Raw genomic sequence first — 15,276 nt, 5'->3', positions numbered from 1 at the left:
TTTGTTTCTGATCCCTAAGTTTAGAGTTGTACCATTCTGAACTGTAACTATCTTTTTTCCTAGTCATCCATTTTTTCGGGATTATTGAGTCTAGCGACGGTTCCAGCCATCTAGTCACTTAATTATTGGCTATTTCAGGGTCATTGCCAAGGATGGGTCTATATTTTTCAAGAGTCGATGCCCAGGAGTCAATATCCAGTTTGGACCAATCTCGACTCCAACTTTTTATCTTATCTCGTGGCAGAGCACCATCCTGATGGATCCAGGAAAGGGAATCATAAAATGGTCAGACCCCATGGTAGAGGAATATGTTTTCCTACCATCAGGTTATTAATATTGGAAAAAAGAGGGTCAAGAAGGTTACCTATCTGGTGGGTGGGGCTGGAGAATTTAAGCTTCAGTGCTAGGGCCCCCAGACTGTCGATAACGGCTTCAGCATCAGTGGAGGATTTCATATCAAAATGGAGATTAAGATCTCCTAATACGGAAAAGTTGGAGAAGGAGCTGACCAGTTTGCCTATATTTTCCGGGAGATCCCTAATAAAATGGCTGCTGAGTCCTGGGGATCGATATATGAGGATACCAGAAAAAGTGCACGTGGGGGGAAAAACCAAGGGAAAATAGACAGCTTTCACAGTCCATAATTATATTGGCTGACATACGACAATTAAATTTCTCTTTATAAATGATGGCTAAACCTCCACCCCTATTTGCTTCCCGGTCTAGTGTTTGAATGAGATAGCCAGGAGGCAGAGCATGCACTACCGCTGGATCCGAGGTGTCAGAGAGCCATGTTTCGGTAAGCAGCAAGGCATCAAGGTCTTGCTCCTCCAGCAGTAGGTTCAGCTATGTAGTGTGTTTGGGTAGGGAGCGACAATTTAGGAGAGCCATTTTAAAAGTGGATGTCAGTACCGCGCTTGGATAGGTGGTAATAGAAGGAGGGACTATTTCAAAAGGGCAATGGGGGCATTTGTTAACAATATTTGTTGGCGCCATTGAATGAGCACAGTGAGAAAGAGGGCTCTGTCTGAAAGCAAATAGCTGCTCGAGTGTATAGGAAGGCTTACATTCTATCAATGGATCAGGGGTCCTAGCCCCTGGTCCCGGTCGGGCGCGCACCGGCGCAGTCGGGCTTGCCTTTGGCGCGCCAGCAGCGCGTCCGCTGCATGCGGCCGCGTCATCCGCCTCTTAAGAGGAGTGGTGCGCGTAAATGCCGTCGCAGCTAGACTGCTCAATCACGTTAGGCAAGCCTGTCTATATGTCCCCCCGACGCATTGAACACATCTCCCTTCGAAAGTGGTGGAAGCAGCAATAAAAGTGCAAGTACAAGTAAACGGTATCAACAAGGTTAAAACACAAACGTTTCCCTCCCTCAAATATAAGTTTTTAAAAATGATAAAATCAATTCCTTGTAGTAAGTCCTTAAGCCTTACCGATCCGCTAATGAACTGTAAAGGCTTTGTCTAGCTGCGCGGCTGCGTCATCCGCCCCTTAAGAGGAGTGGTGCGCGTAAATGCCGTCACAGCTAGGCTGCTCAATCACGTTAGGCAAGCCCGTCTATATGTGCCCCCGGAGCATTGAACACAGCTCCCTTTGCAAGTGGTGCAAACAGCAATAAAAGTGCAAATACAAGTAAACGGTATCAACAAGGTTAAAACACAAACGTTTCCCTCCCTGAAATATAAGTTTTTAAAAACGATAAAATCAATTCCTTGTAGTAAGTCCTTAAGCCTTACCAATCCGCTAATGAACGGTAAAGGCTTTGTCCCATATGGGATACAGATCATTACTTACACGGACGCCACCTGCTTTGGTATCATCAGAATGCTGCGGAAAATTCTTCCACTTCTTCCTGCACCCGCCCGAAGAGTCATGGTCCAGGCGTTGGTGCTCTCCTGTCTGGACTGTGGGAACTCCCTCTACCTTGGCACCCCAAAGTCTACCACAAGGAAATTGCAGGTTGTGCAGAATTGTGCAGCCAGGCTGCTACACTACACCCCCAACTCGCATTCTGCCAAGCCTGCGCTTAAAACACTGCACTGGCTTCCAATAAATGCACAGATAATGTTTAAATCACTATATAGAGCACACAAAACGCTCTGGGGTATCGGTCCAAAGATAAATCATTCCCTTATGGCCTTCCATCGCCCTTAAAGATGCCTCCGGTCTTCCAGCCTGTTCTTGGCATCGGTACCTAAAATTAAGAGAGCCCGCTAAGGGGGCCACGCTTTTTCTTTCAACGCCGCCAGACTGGAACTCTCTCCCCATCCAGCTTCGTTCAACGGCCCACCATCTCTCCTTTCGGAAGCAACTGAAGACTTGGCCCGTCCAGAATCTGTCTTAAACCACCCAACCTTCATCTGCTTGTTGCTGCTAGCGCGGGGATGCTTAAGGGTAGCCATGCGCTTAACAAATGTTAATTAATAATAATATTAAAAAGAGTGATTCCTAGGGCAATTTGGCTGGCCTCCTGATTTGAGCTTCAGGGGCAGAAGGTTCCAACCACCTTGACCCCAGCACCTGGATTCTGCAATATGTAAGCCTGTGCTGCCAAGTGGTTCCACCCCAGTTCTGGACACTTGGAAGTCGGCCCAAGGTGCTCTGTCAGCCTCTGTGGATCAAGCATAAACAATGCATCTTCTGTGCTGTGAAACGCAGCCTTGAGCAGAACTGATGCATAGGTGCTGCTGCATGAATCGGACCCGTCACAGATACCCACATTGTTTCCTCAGTCTCTTCAGAACTGCTGCTGCACGATGCATCCTCAGTGCAGGCCCTCGCATCCCTCGTCAACGGCAGACTCGACGATGATGACAGACTCCCCCCCTTGCAGCTCCTCGGAACTGACACATCTCCTCAACTGCACAACACATCCTAGATTCCGGACTGCGCATTGTAAGCCCTCATCGATGGGATCCTCGATGATGACGCAGGACCTACCCTAGCCACCGCTCAGAACCGACACATCGCTTTGGCTGCGCGACACATCTTCCAGATCCTTGCAACGCTCCACAAACAAGGATCTAAGTTACTTTGTTCAGCAAGCTTAACTGGGTCCCTGTAGCCAGCCCACATTCTATTGTGGTTGGCCTGAACTTGTAACTTTGTACTGGTCCGGCGCGACCAGATATCCACAGTTGGTGCTTTGTGTTGTTTTGGCACTATTTTCACTAAATCCTTTAAAATTACATATCTCTTGTTCTACTGATTGGATTTTTGTCATTTTGGTCTTGTTTTATTTATCAGAAATCATTCTATATTTCTAACTTGGTGTAGAATCCATTTTTGTGTGGAGTTTCTCACTTTATTACTGTTTGATCTGTTGCACATATACTTTACACTTTGCTTCTATGTTAAGCCTGACTGCTCTGTGCCAAGCTATCATAGGCATGCGGACAGGTTAATTTAGGGTTGGCTTATGCCTCACCCTGAAAAGGATTGTGGTTGCTGTTTGAGCAGGGCTCACACCTCAGTCAACCAAAAACCATTTTCTTACATTTCACATCAAAATAATTAAGTATAGCTACCCTCACTGACTCTCAGAAAACACGTTCCTCTTGGGCTGTATAGGAGTGTTTACTATTCCCCAGGTGATGGTTATGATCAATTGATCATGGTTGGTAATGGATTTTCTTAGGTATTCAGCATGTAAGATTGTATGTTGTATGCGATTTGTGCATAAGATACCATATAGCCTGACATGCAGTATGTGTATTGGGCAATAAAACAAATCTACGCTCTCATGTTTGCATGCAACAACCTCTACATGTATGTTATCTTTCATTGTGTCATTGACATGCCAAACTTCTTAGAAACTGTAACTGCCTGAAAGTGGTGGGTGTGATTGCTCCTTCTCTATGTTGTCCACACAATTAAAGTCCCCCTGGTCCACCAAAACAAGGTTGTTTATGGCCATATTGCTAATTTTTATGAGTTCTGAGAGGAATTAAACATGTTCAATGTTAGATGCAAAGGTACTGGCTAACTCTATTTTGTGGCTATCTAGTTGATCTCTCACTAACACAAATCTGCCCTTCTTATCAATGCATATTTCGAGGACATCCCATGCATCAGTGCAGTTTAAATAGGATCAGGTCTGAGCAAGTAGTGAGTTTCACAGCTTCGGAGTCAATGGTTCATCTTTTAAAAAAAATGTTTTTAATGTATTTAAGGGTTATTATGGCTGCAATTAACATAGGATAGATGGCGACGTTGAGTTTGGACTGGGGAGTTTGGGAATTATCCTTCCAGTTCCAAGCTTTACCTGGCCACATCTGAAGAATTATGTGGTAGATATTTTAACATTCAGTAATAACCCAGTTTCAACTTCTCAGATAGTTCATTCTCATTGAGTATTTTAAATGTTTGTGTAACCTCAGGAATGGCCACTTTGACTTCTGTGACATGAAGCTGACTATAGAGAGTTCAGTCTCAAGAGTAAGAGGCAAAGTCCTCACCTCTGATCATCACTGCAGGTGCTAAAGGCAATAGTGGGAAATAAACAATTTTAAGTTTTCCATGTGTGCAGGAAGCTTTACAAGTGACTGAGCATCCTTTGCCATCATGCCTGATCCCTTATGATTGTTTAATTTGTATCTGAGTATTCTAAAGAGCAGCACATTTTTCTGTGGAAACTAAAGAAGCTTGGTTGTTCGCGTTGCCCTATGCTGATGACATAGTTATCTCTCATGAAAATCTCTCATGAAAACAAGCTGTCTCTTATCTGTTTGTGTGTAAACTGTTCCCACAAATAAATGAACTTAATTTTGAGAAAAATAACATATTAATATTTGAGTTGGGAATTTGAAAATTAGATAAGAGAAAAATGTATTCTCTTAACCAAAGACGTCCAGAGCAGTTTGCGGATTTGTGGTTTAGGTGCATTTGAACAGACAATAAGGTAGCTCTAAGGATGGGGAATCTGGAGTTCTCTTAACACTGTTTAGGGAAACATCATTGTATGCTGCATTTCTCAATTAAACAGTGTTCTCATCATACGTGTATTGTTATAAAAAATAAGCTTACACTTTTCTTGAGAAGAGTAGTATCAGATGGGCTGGTTCCAATACAGGATACATGTTTTATCCTTATTTAATAATTACCCAAACACCTTGCTAAACAATTTGTGGCTGATGAATCAAAATTAAAAGTACTGATAAGCAAAGCCTTGGCAGAGAGAAATATCATGTCCTACCCATTGTTTAATGCTCAATTGTGTAATTGTTTCCTTAATATAGAATCAAATGGTTCTATATACACCGTAAAAAGCTCTGGTGATAGAGTAACCTTAGTACAAAGCTCAACAAATTGAGAAATTCTCTGCCCATTGACAAGCACTCACGCTTCCGGATCGCTGGAAATCGGGAGGATACTTTGAATTAAACCACTTCCTGTTTTGCAGTAGTTGCAGTCCAGTATGACCAAATTGTGACTGTAAGATTCAGAGTTTGACTAAACCGTAATCACTCTGGCATGAATATTTGCTGATCATATGGATTTGGAGTGAGGCAGATTTGAGGAATTAGCCAATATCTTGAAATACATTTTGGGCAAGAAGTACTAAGAATAGATTTGGTAAAAGTCGTCTCACATTTTGCTCCAACTTTACAGAATTGATTCTGTTTTTGCTAACCGACCTATGTACGAATAGGTCGGTTTGTAAAAATAAATATTTATGAGGTAGACAACCTCTTTCGTACCTTATCTGGTTTGTAATTGTCAAATATTTCAGGTAAAATTAAAGGCTATTCACCATTTGTCCTATGGCCACTTTTCACACTTTATCTAGTATGTTATTTGAATCACTTGAGCACCAAGCATGTTCTTACATTATTCACTTTTTTGCCATTTATATCTTAATTGTTACAAGTTTTTTTGTACCAAGTTCATTGTGAATAAAAATGTGTGTTTTGTACCTAATAGTGTTCTTGTAGAAAATGATTTGTAATTAAGCACATATGACATTCAGTGGACTTAGAATTACGGCTTTTAAAATATCATGTCAGGAACTACTGTTCTGTCTTACGTATAAAAGAAGAAGGCTGAGGATGTAAAAGTATCAGCAGATTGCTGATTGTAGTAATTCCTCCACTTCTCCACCATTCTTTCTCTATAATGGTTACCAAATGTTCTTTGGTAAAGCAACAACAATTATACCACTGAGGGAAGGCTGTATTGGTTGATGGGTAGTGAATTCTGAATGTGGAACCAATGAGAACTGCACAAGATTCCCTTTTTTCTGTGGCAAAGTGTTATAGTTCTTTTCAATAAAGTCTAAGGGCTTCGTAGGTGTATACAAGAAGAGATATCTGCATGTTGTGGCCCTGACTACCGAATTGTGTGTGTCATAGACACATTACCTCTGTGCTCTCAGAACATTTAAATGTATTCCAGGTTTTATTTAGTTTAACTTCATACATGCAACGCTTTCCTGGTTTGTTTCACATAGGTTATGGCAATAATGATATATGTATTTTTAATGTCATGAAATTCAACCTGTTTGGTTTGCTTTCCAATTTAACAGGTGGTTGGCCACAGCAGGAAAGGAAAACTATTATTCTGTTTTTAACCCACGTTGTAATAAAGAGCTGTGAGGATGCAGTCCAAAGTGCATTCTCCTGAACGCAGTAAAATTCCGGGAAAAAAATCCTTCAGTGTATCCCAGAACCAGGTTGCAACTTAAAGAAACTAATACCTGAAATTTGATAAATAACTTTTGTACGTTAACCTATGGAAATACATTGTGTTATTGATTTGAAAAGAGCTGCTAACGTAAAGAACCTTCCCTGTGTACAGACTGTACTTAACGCTGAACGTGCAATTTATATCTACTGAATAGGGAAGGATTTCATAGCTCAAGGAAATGAATTAATGGGAAGGTCACATAAAAGAATATACTAAATGAGACAATGTGAAAACTAACAACCGATCGGAGAATCAATCAAATATCTGTGATATTACCTTGAGAAAAGGCCACAGAAATCTGCTCAATGAAAAAAGGCTGTTGGCGTAAAGTCAATTCTGACAATACATCCTAAAGTTTGTCCAAGTGATGCAAAGCCTAGACGGTGTTACTTACATTTACTAATACTGAGATCACTTCATTATAAGAATTCCCCATTGGAGCATTGAAAGAACCATTCACAACAGAATCATTCCAAGTGGTCAGTTTGTGCAACACGTCCATAACCTTCAAATATCTATTTGAACATAGGGGAGTGCTAATAATGGTGAGATTCTATGAATGTATTCAATGTGACCAGACTTTTATCACAAAGGTAAATTTGATATACCACCAGATAACCCATACTGGTGAGAAACCATATAAATGTACAGAATGTAACCAGTCTTTTTTCTCAAAGAGGCATTTAATACAACATCAGAAAACCCACACTGGAGAAAGACCATATATATGTGCTGAATGTTGGAAGGCTTTTGCCACAATGGGAAATTTAATACAACATCACCGAACCCACACCGGAGAAAAACCATATATATGTACTGAATGTAGGAAGGCTTTTGCCACAAAGGGAAATTTGTTACAACATCAGCGAACCCATACTGGTGAGAAACCATACAAATGTATTGAATGTGAAAATCAATTTAAGACAAAGCAATACCTGATATTACATGAAAGAACCCACACCGGTGAAAGACCACATGCATGTACTGAATGTGACAAGGCTTTCAAATCAAAGGGAGAACTAGTTCTGCATCAGACAAACCACACTGGTGAAAAACCATACAAATGTACTGAATGTGCCAAGGCATACAAAACAAACCAAAACCTAATGTTACATCAGAGAACCCATACTGGTGAAAGACCATATAAATGTATTGACTGTGATAAGGCTTTCATATCAAAGGAAGTACTAATGCGGCATCAGAGAATTCACACTGATGAAAGACCATATAAATGTACTGACTGTGACATGGCTTTCAAAGTTAAAGGAGTGCTAATGCAACACCTGAGAACTCACACAGGGGAGAGACCATATAAATGTACTGAATGTGACAAGACTTTCAAAGCAAAATGGCACCTAGCACAACATGAGAGAACACACACTGGGGAAAGGCCGTATAAATGTACAGACTGTGACAAGGCTTTCAAGTCAAAGGGAAAACTAATTCAACATCAGATAACCCACTCAAGTGCAAAACCGTATAAATGTGCTGATTGTAATAAAGCTTTCAAAACAAAGCAACAGCTAATGCTCCATCAGAGAACCCACTCTGGTGAGAAACCATATAAATGTACTGAATGTGCCAAGGCTTACAAAACAAACCAACACCTAATATTACATCAGAGAACCCACACCGGTGAAAGACCATATAAATGTATTGACTGTAATAAGGCTTTCATATCAAAGGGAATGCTAATACAGCATCAGAGAAGTCACACTGATGAAAGACCATATAAATGTACTGACTGTGACCTGACTTTCAAAGTTAAAGGAGTGCTAATGCAACACCTAAGAAATCACACTGAGGAGAGACCGTATAAATGTACTGAATGTGACAATGCTTTCAAAGCAAAAGGGGACCTAACGCGACATGAGAGAACTCACACTGGGGAAAGGCCATATACATGTACTGAATGTGAAAAGGGTTTCAAGTCAAAGGGAGATCTACTTCGACATCAGAGAACCCACACAAGTGAAAAACCACATAAATGTGATAATGCTTTAAAAACTAAGCAACAGTTAATACTTCGTCAGAGAACCCACACTGGTGAAAACCATACAAGTGTACTAAATGTAACAAAGCCTTTAGGATCATGGAAGAGCTACTGCGGCTTCAGAGACCCCCTTACTGGCGAAAGACCATTCATATGTACTAAACGTGACAAGGCTTTCAAAACAAAAGGACAGCAAATTCTACATCCGAGAACCCACGCTTGTGAAAGATCATATGACTGTTCTTAATGTAAACAAGATTTCAATGTAAAGCAACCTCTAATACTACATCAGAGAACCCATATAAGGAAGACCACATAAATGGATGAATGTGACATGGCTTGTGCATCAAAGTTAAAGCTAATACAACAAAAAGGTACACTGGAGAAAGGAAATGTAATTCATTTGACATGGTGTTCATTAGACAAGGAAACAGTAATACTGCCTGAGAGAACACACACTGGCGTTCTTGTAGAACATGCTTTGGAATGGATTTGAATTAGGTTTACTTTTATGGAATTACTTTCTCATCATTTATTTAGTATTCTTTCTCAGCAGCTACCCTTTGGAAGGAGTTTTGAGCCGACAGTACAGAGTTGCCAAAAGCTTGTGGTAGTTTGTTTAGCCAGTCCTCTTTATTGTTTTTTTACCAATTCTGGACACATTGCTACTACTTAAGAGTGATGAAAATGACTGGCTTGTTGATTCTGGTGAAGCTAGTTAAGGCATCTATTCATGCTGTGGTTCTGGAGGCCTACCTGAGTCTTAGAAGGGCACAGGATACTGCCATTTTTACTTCTTACATTTCCTGCTGCACCCATTTAATCAGGAAGTACAATTTGGATCTTCATTTGCACCGACAAGCTGGGTAATCCCACTGGACATACTTTTAGAATATTCTTTCCCATTATCCGTTTTACTCAATGCTACACACAAGGGTCCCATCTTGGGATGTGCACTTAAAACATGCTCGATTGTTAATTATGTAATTGAGTTACATGATTTTATGTTTGACCACAGATTGGATCTGACAGTTGTTACTGAGTCTTAGCTTAATGAAGCCCAGGCCATGACATTGTCTGTGCAGTCACCACCTATATTATTATGTGCAAGGATCACCTTGCCCAGTCAACGGGTGCAATTGACATTATTTTCAGAGCTTCCCTTACAGCCACTCTTCTATCTCCAATCTTCTTTTCTCAATCAGAAAATCTTATAACGAATACGGAAGTCTCTTCTATTTTTTCTATTATGTTCCTCTTAATTTATTGTCCTCTGAGTCCCTTCAACAAATGTACTAATAATTTTTAAGACTGTATTACTCCTGTCTGTTCATGTAAACAAATTGCTGCTGTTGGGATATTTCAGTGATTGTCCAGGCGTTCAACTTCCTCTGACACAATTGATCTTATGGACTCCTGCACACAAATGAATGTAACCCAACATGTATTAGGTTCTAAACACTGCACATCACGTAGCTTGGGTTTGTTATTTTATGGTTATAATATGTTCAGTGTCATCCTGTTCACTTCACTTTAAATCTCTCTACTGGCCAGTTTAAATTTATAAGTTCACCCTTTATATATCTGGGAAGAGCATGGTCAAAATAATATGATAGTCATTTCACTACTTGTTTGCAATCCTTACAAACTGATATAAGTGAGGATTTGGAGAGTAGTACCCATCACTTTTAATTTGGGAATTTCAAATGGATTACTATCACCATTCCCCAGAAATCGATTATCTCACTTAGAGCAATGTCCTCAGCTTGCGTATTCTCTGCCAAGTCAAGTGTAAAAAAGTGGCAAGCCTCATATAATTCTCATGATATGCAGATTTGTTTCTGCTGAATTACACAGTTACAAAAAAACTATGACAAGGATGTGTTAAAAATGTTTTGCACGCTGGCAAATCTCACCATGCATTTCATTTATTGCTACTTAGGCCCTTTGCTCAAATATATCAGATTTATTTCACTGCGAGATAGTTCATAATCACCAAACGTTTCGATCCAGCTCCACGAATACCTAGCATCACAATTGTGGACCATCTCCTCACCCCATCCATGTTCTGAACATGCTTCTGAGCTATCCTCTTTTAATCCAGATTTAAAAGCTACAGGTTTATCTAAAACAATTTTGGTCTCCCCAGGCTACTGCTTCATCCATGACCCGTGAAAATGGCCAAATATTTAATGGCCGATCTAGTGGTTTTTCTGATTATGTTGTGCTCTTTCTCTTCAAGCATGGGCAGTTTTCCTGAGCTTTGAAACGAAGCCTGTATAATACCTCCTTTGAATTAGCCTTTGTCTACTCCTAACCTCATAGATCACGTCAGACCCATTTCTTTATTTGCCTCACCTGCTAAAATATCGATGTAAATGTTTCTCTAATTTCACTTCTTTCATTGTAAATTGTACCTTAAAAGAAGAAAACAATATCTGGCCCACACTTGACCTGGGTTTTGTCCATTTTACTGAGTGGCGGCCCCAGTCTAGTAGCTTGAATTTTTTTAATCGACCAGACAGTAATGTGATAGACCTGTATTTTAACATGGTCTCCTTGTTGCGAATTAAAAGCATTGGCAAAGCCAATAGGTCTAGCCCTTTAAGACCTACTGGCTTTGTCAAACGTTTTGGTAATCCTGAACACTATCAGTAAAAGCATACTTCTTTTGCGAGTACTATTTCGCATCTTCAATAAACAAATTGCTCAATGACGGTGCCGCTGGTGGTTAACGCATCATTCTGCAGGCGCCACTACACATGTGTGCCCCTACTGAATGATACAGGCCCTATTTTGTTTTACTTTTAATTGACAAAGCTAAGATGGTGAGCACCATTTACATTGCTTTTGAAAATAAACCAGCACATTTTATGTGCATGAAGCACTTTTTTGGGTGGCTGGCAGCAATTTGCTGGTCTATCGATTTATCTACCTATATTTTAAAAAAAAAGAGCACAGGGGGTGATGGAGTAGTGGGTGGAGGGGAGCAGAGGGGAGTGGGTTGGGGGGATAAATAAAATAATAAAGCCAGGGAATACAGAGCAACACATGGGAGATCGCAACACTGACCATGATGGAGAAGCACATGGGGCAGCAAGGGAAAGAAGCATATGGAAGAGCGCAATGTGGAGTGTGAAGGGGAGGCAGAGAGAGAGCTGGAAAACATGCTTCAGTAAATAGTTTTTTTTAAAGTACCTCATGAGTGATCAGAGGAGCACAAGTCATCTTATGAAGAGAGTGGTAAAGAGGCCATGCTCCAGGGTAGGGATGAACACAAGATGGACAAGGAAATTGAATAAGAAGCAGTGAAACGAGAGTGACAAAGCCAACCAATGGTAAGCAATGGCGGGCGCTAAGGGCCAGATGTGACCAAGGGTTTTACCCATTCTGTGCCTATAGGGAAATGAGTTCTTACATATGGCCCTAAGCCCCTGTCATTTTTTGGTAAGCTCACAGTAGGTCTTTTGGCTCAACATTATAATGTTTTTTGTTTTTTTAATGTAATGAACAACATGGTGATGGATACAATGCTTGAATTGGCCTCAGCCACTGGTGATCGCGCGTGACTGCATTTCATTCCATTATTTTTTGCCCATTGTGCCACACTAAACATAAGCCCATCTTCTACAAATCACCCCTGACCCTCCTCTTGAAAACAGTGCGCCCCTCTCTGTGAGGCTGTGATGCCTCTTGATGTGGCAAAAATTGGTCCTCTTTTAGGTTGAAGCCTATCGGACAGTGCAGCTGTCTGGTTTGCTAACAACATCTTGGGGACATTCAGAAAGTTTCCCTTTGAATGCTTTCCATGCATTGCTTGCCATTGGCTTTGTGGTTTGTATCTCACATTTGGTTGCTTTCTGTTTGCTGGCTTTATTTTTTTTTAGGCTGTCCAGCTTGAGTTAGTTCCTTCCCTTGCCCAAACCTTAGTTACTGTATTCTTCCACCAGTACCGGATTGCTGTAAACCGGCCTTTAAATCTTGTTCTTATCTTGTCACATTTGCGGTGCAGTCAAAGACAGAGGTCAAATGTCAGGCTCTGTCTTCCAGAGAGCTTGGTGTTTACTTTCAATTCTCTGACTTCAAAGCGAGAGGATTTATGTAACAATCATGCTGGGTATAGGGGGTATGCTGGACAGAAGGCTGTACTATGTTATTGTTTTTCCAGCACACGACAAAATGGTAATGTCTGTAAATGAACTTTGCAGATATTTCAGAATGTATCAGCACAAATGAAGCACATTTTCTTGGTAATTCTGAAGTGTGGTGGATACAAATATTTTAATGCAATCAAAGCAAATCAATACACGAGGTCATGACCTTTCCAACCATTAGAGTTTGTGTGATGTATGCTTTCATCAGTATAACTGTATGTCTGTGCTAATGTAATGGTCATTTCAATTGAAGATGTGTTGTCTGTAATGGCAGTATGCTGCCATGCATATGCCACTTACCCTATTCCACTCTACTCTGCCCCACTCCACTGCACTCTACTCTGCACCACTCCACTCCTCTCTAATCTACACCACTCTAATCTACGCTTGTGCTCTATACCCAATATTACTGTACTATGCACCACTGCACTGTTGGCCACTCCACTCTATGCCACAACTCTGCAACACTGCACGCCACTGCACTGTACGCCAATACACTCTACTCTGTACCACTCTACGCCAGTGCACTCTATGCAAATCCACTGTACGCCACTAATATTTACTCTGCACCACTGCACTCTACACCTTTGTTCTCTACTGTGCACCACTCCACTCAACTCTGAAACAATCTACTCTACGCAACTGCACTCAGTGCACGGCTCTCTGCGCCACTGCAATCTATGCCGATCTACTCTGCACTTTATGCCACTATACTCTACTCTGCAACACACTATGCCACTGCACTCTAAGCCATTGCTCTCTACCCCCTCTACTCTGCACCTGTGCTCCACGCCACTGCATTCCATGCAAATGCATTCTACGCCACTCTACTATGCACCACTGCACTCTGCGACAGTCTGCTCTGCAACACTGCACTCTCTACCACTGACTTCTATGCCACTGCACTCTACTATGCCCCACTCCACTCCATGCCAATGCTCTCTATGCCACTGCACTCTACTCTGCAACACTGCTCTCTCTGGCACTGAACTCGCTGCCACTCTACTCTGCACCACTGCACTCTTTGCCATTCTACTGCACTCTGTGCCAGTGCACTGTACGCCACTGCACTCTACATCACTCCACTCTAATCTGCTCTGCACTACTACACTCTACAACACTGCACTCTACGACACTATGCCACTGCACTCTCTGCCCCTCTACTCTGCACCACTGCCCTCTGCCTGTACACTGTACGCCACTACACCCTACATCGCTCCAGTCTATGCCAATCCACTCTAACCTACTCTGCACTAATGCACTGTACAACACTGCTCTCTACGGCACTCTACTGTATGGCACTGCACTCTACAGCACTTTATTCCACTGTACACCATTCCACTCTATGCCACTGCTATCTACCCAGCGCCACTCCACTCTGTTTCATGCCACTGTTCTATATGCCAATGCACTCTACACCTCTTACTCAAAACCAGTGCACTCTGCACCACTGCATTGTACGCCCCTACACTCTAGTCTGCAACACTTTACACCACTGCACTCTACATCAATGCACCGTACGCCACTCCTCTACACTACTGCACGCTACAACACTCTACTCTGCAACCTTGCACTCCCTGCCGCTGAACTCTACTCCACTCTAATCTGTGCCACTCTTCTCTGTGCCACTGCACTCTAGTCTGCACCACTCTAATGCACTCTACCCCCGAAGCGCTCAACATCACTACACTGTACGCCACTGCACTCTATGCCAATGCACTCTATGCCACTCTAATAAGCTGTTCACCACTGCATTCGGACACTGCACTGTATGCCTCTCTGCTCTGCACCACTCTGCGCCAATGCACTCTGCCCCACTTTACTATGCACCACTTCACTCTGCACCACTCCAGTGTAGGCCACTCCACTCTATGCCACTGTACTCTACTCTGCGCCACTCTACTCTGTACCACTCTACTCTGTCACTGCACTGTATACCAGTTCACATCACTTCACACCAAAGCCAATGAACTCTGTGCCACTGCACTCTACACCAACTAATCTGCACCACGGAACTATATGCCACTGCTGCACTGCTCTACGTCACTCCTCTGCACCACTCTTCTCCCTGCACCACTGCACTATACGACACTACTCTGCAAGAATGCACTCTCTACCACTGAACTCAATGCTACTCTACCCTGCACCACTGCATTCTATGCCACTGCACTCTACTCTACACCATTGCATTCTGTGCCACTGCACTCTCTCTGCACCACTCAACTCTATGCCACTCTACTGCACTCTATGCCAATGTACTGACACCACTCCACTCTACACCACTCTACGTCATTCTAATCTATTCTGTACCACTCTATGCCACTGCACTCTACGCTACTCTACACCTCTGTTCTCTACCCTGCACCACTCCACGCCACTTCACTCTACTCTGAAACAATCTACTCTACACCACTTCACTCTACACCACTACATTCAACGCCGCTC

General features: G+C 42.0%; 1 pseudogene across 1 annotated transcript in view; it reads left to right on the top strand.

Annotated features, from left to right (window-relative positions):
• Positions 1-11,615, top strand: part of LOC146813733 (uncharacterized) — a 36,863-nt pseudogene extending 25,248 nt beyond the window's left edge. The window contains exon 2 of the transcript XR_014962892.1: positions 6,524-11,615. The product of XR_014962892.1 is annotated as an uncharacterized LOC146813733 (transcript). The remainder of the gene's footprint in view (positions 1-6,523) is intronic.
• The last annotated feature ends 3,661 nt before the right edge of the window (positions 11,616-15,276 follow it).

Source organism: Triturus cristatus, chromosome 6, assembly GCF_964204655.1.
Source record: "Triturus cristatus chromosome 6, aTriCri1.1, whole genome shotgun sequence".
Classification (NCBI taxonomy): Eukaryota; Metazoa; Chordata; class Amphibia; order Caudata; family Salamandridae; genus Triturus; species Triturus cristatus.
This window is presented reverse-complemented; position numbering and strand designations above follow the sequence as displayed.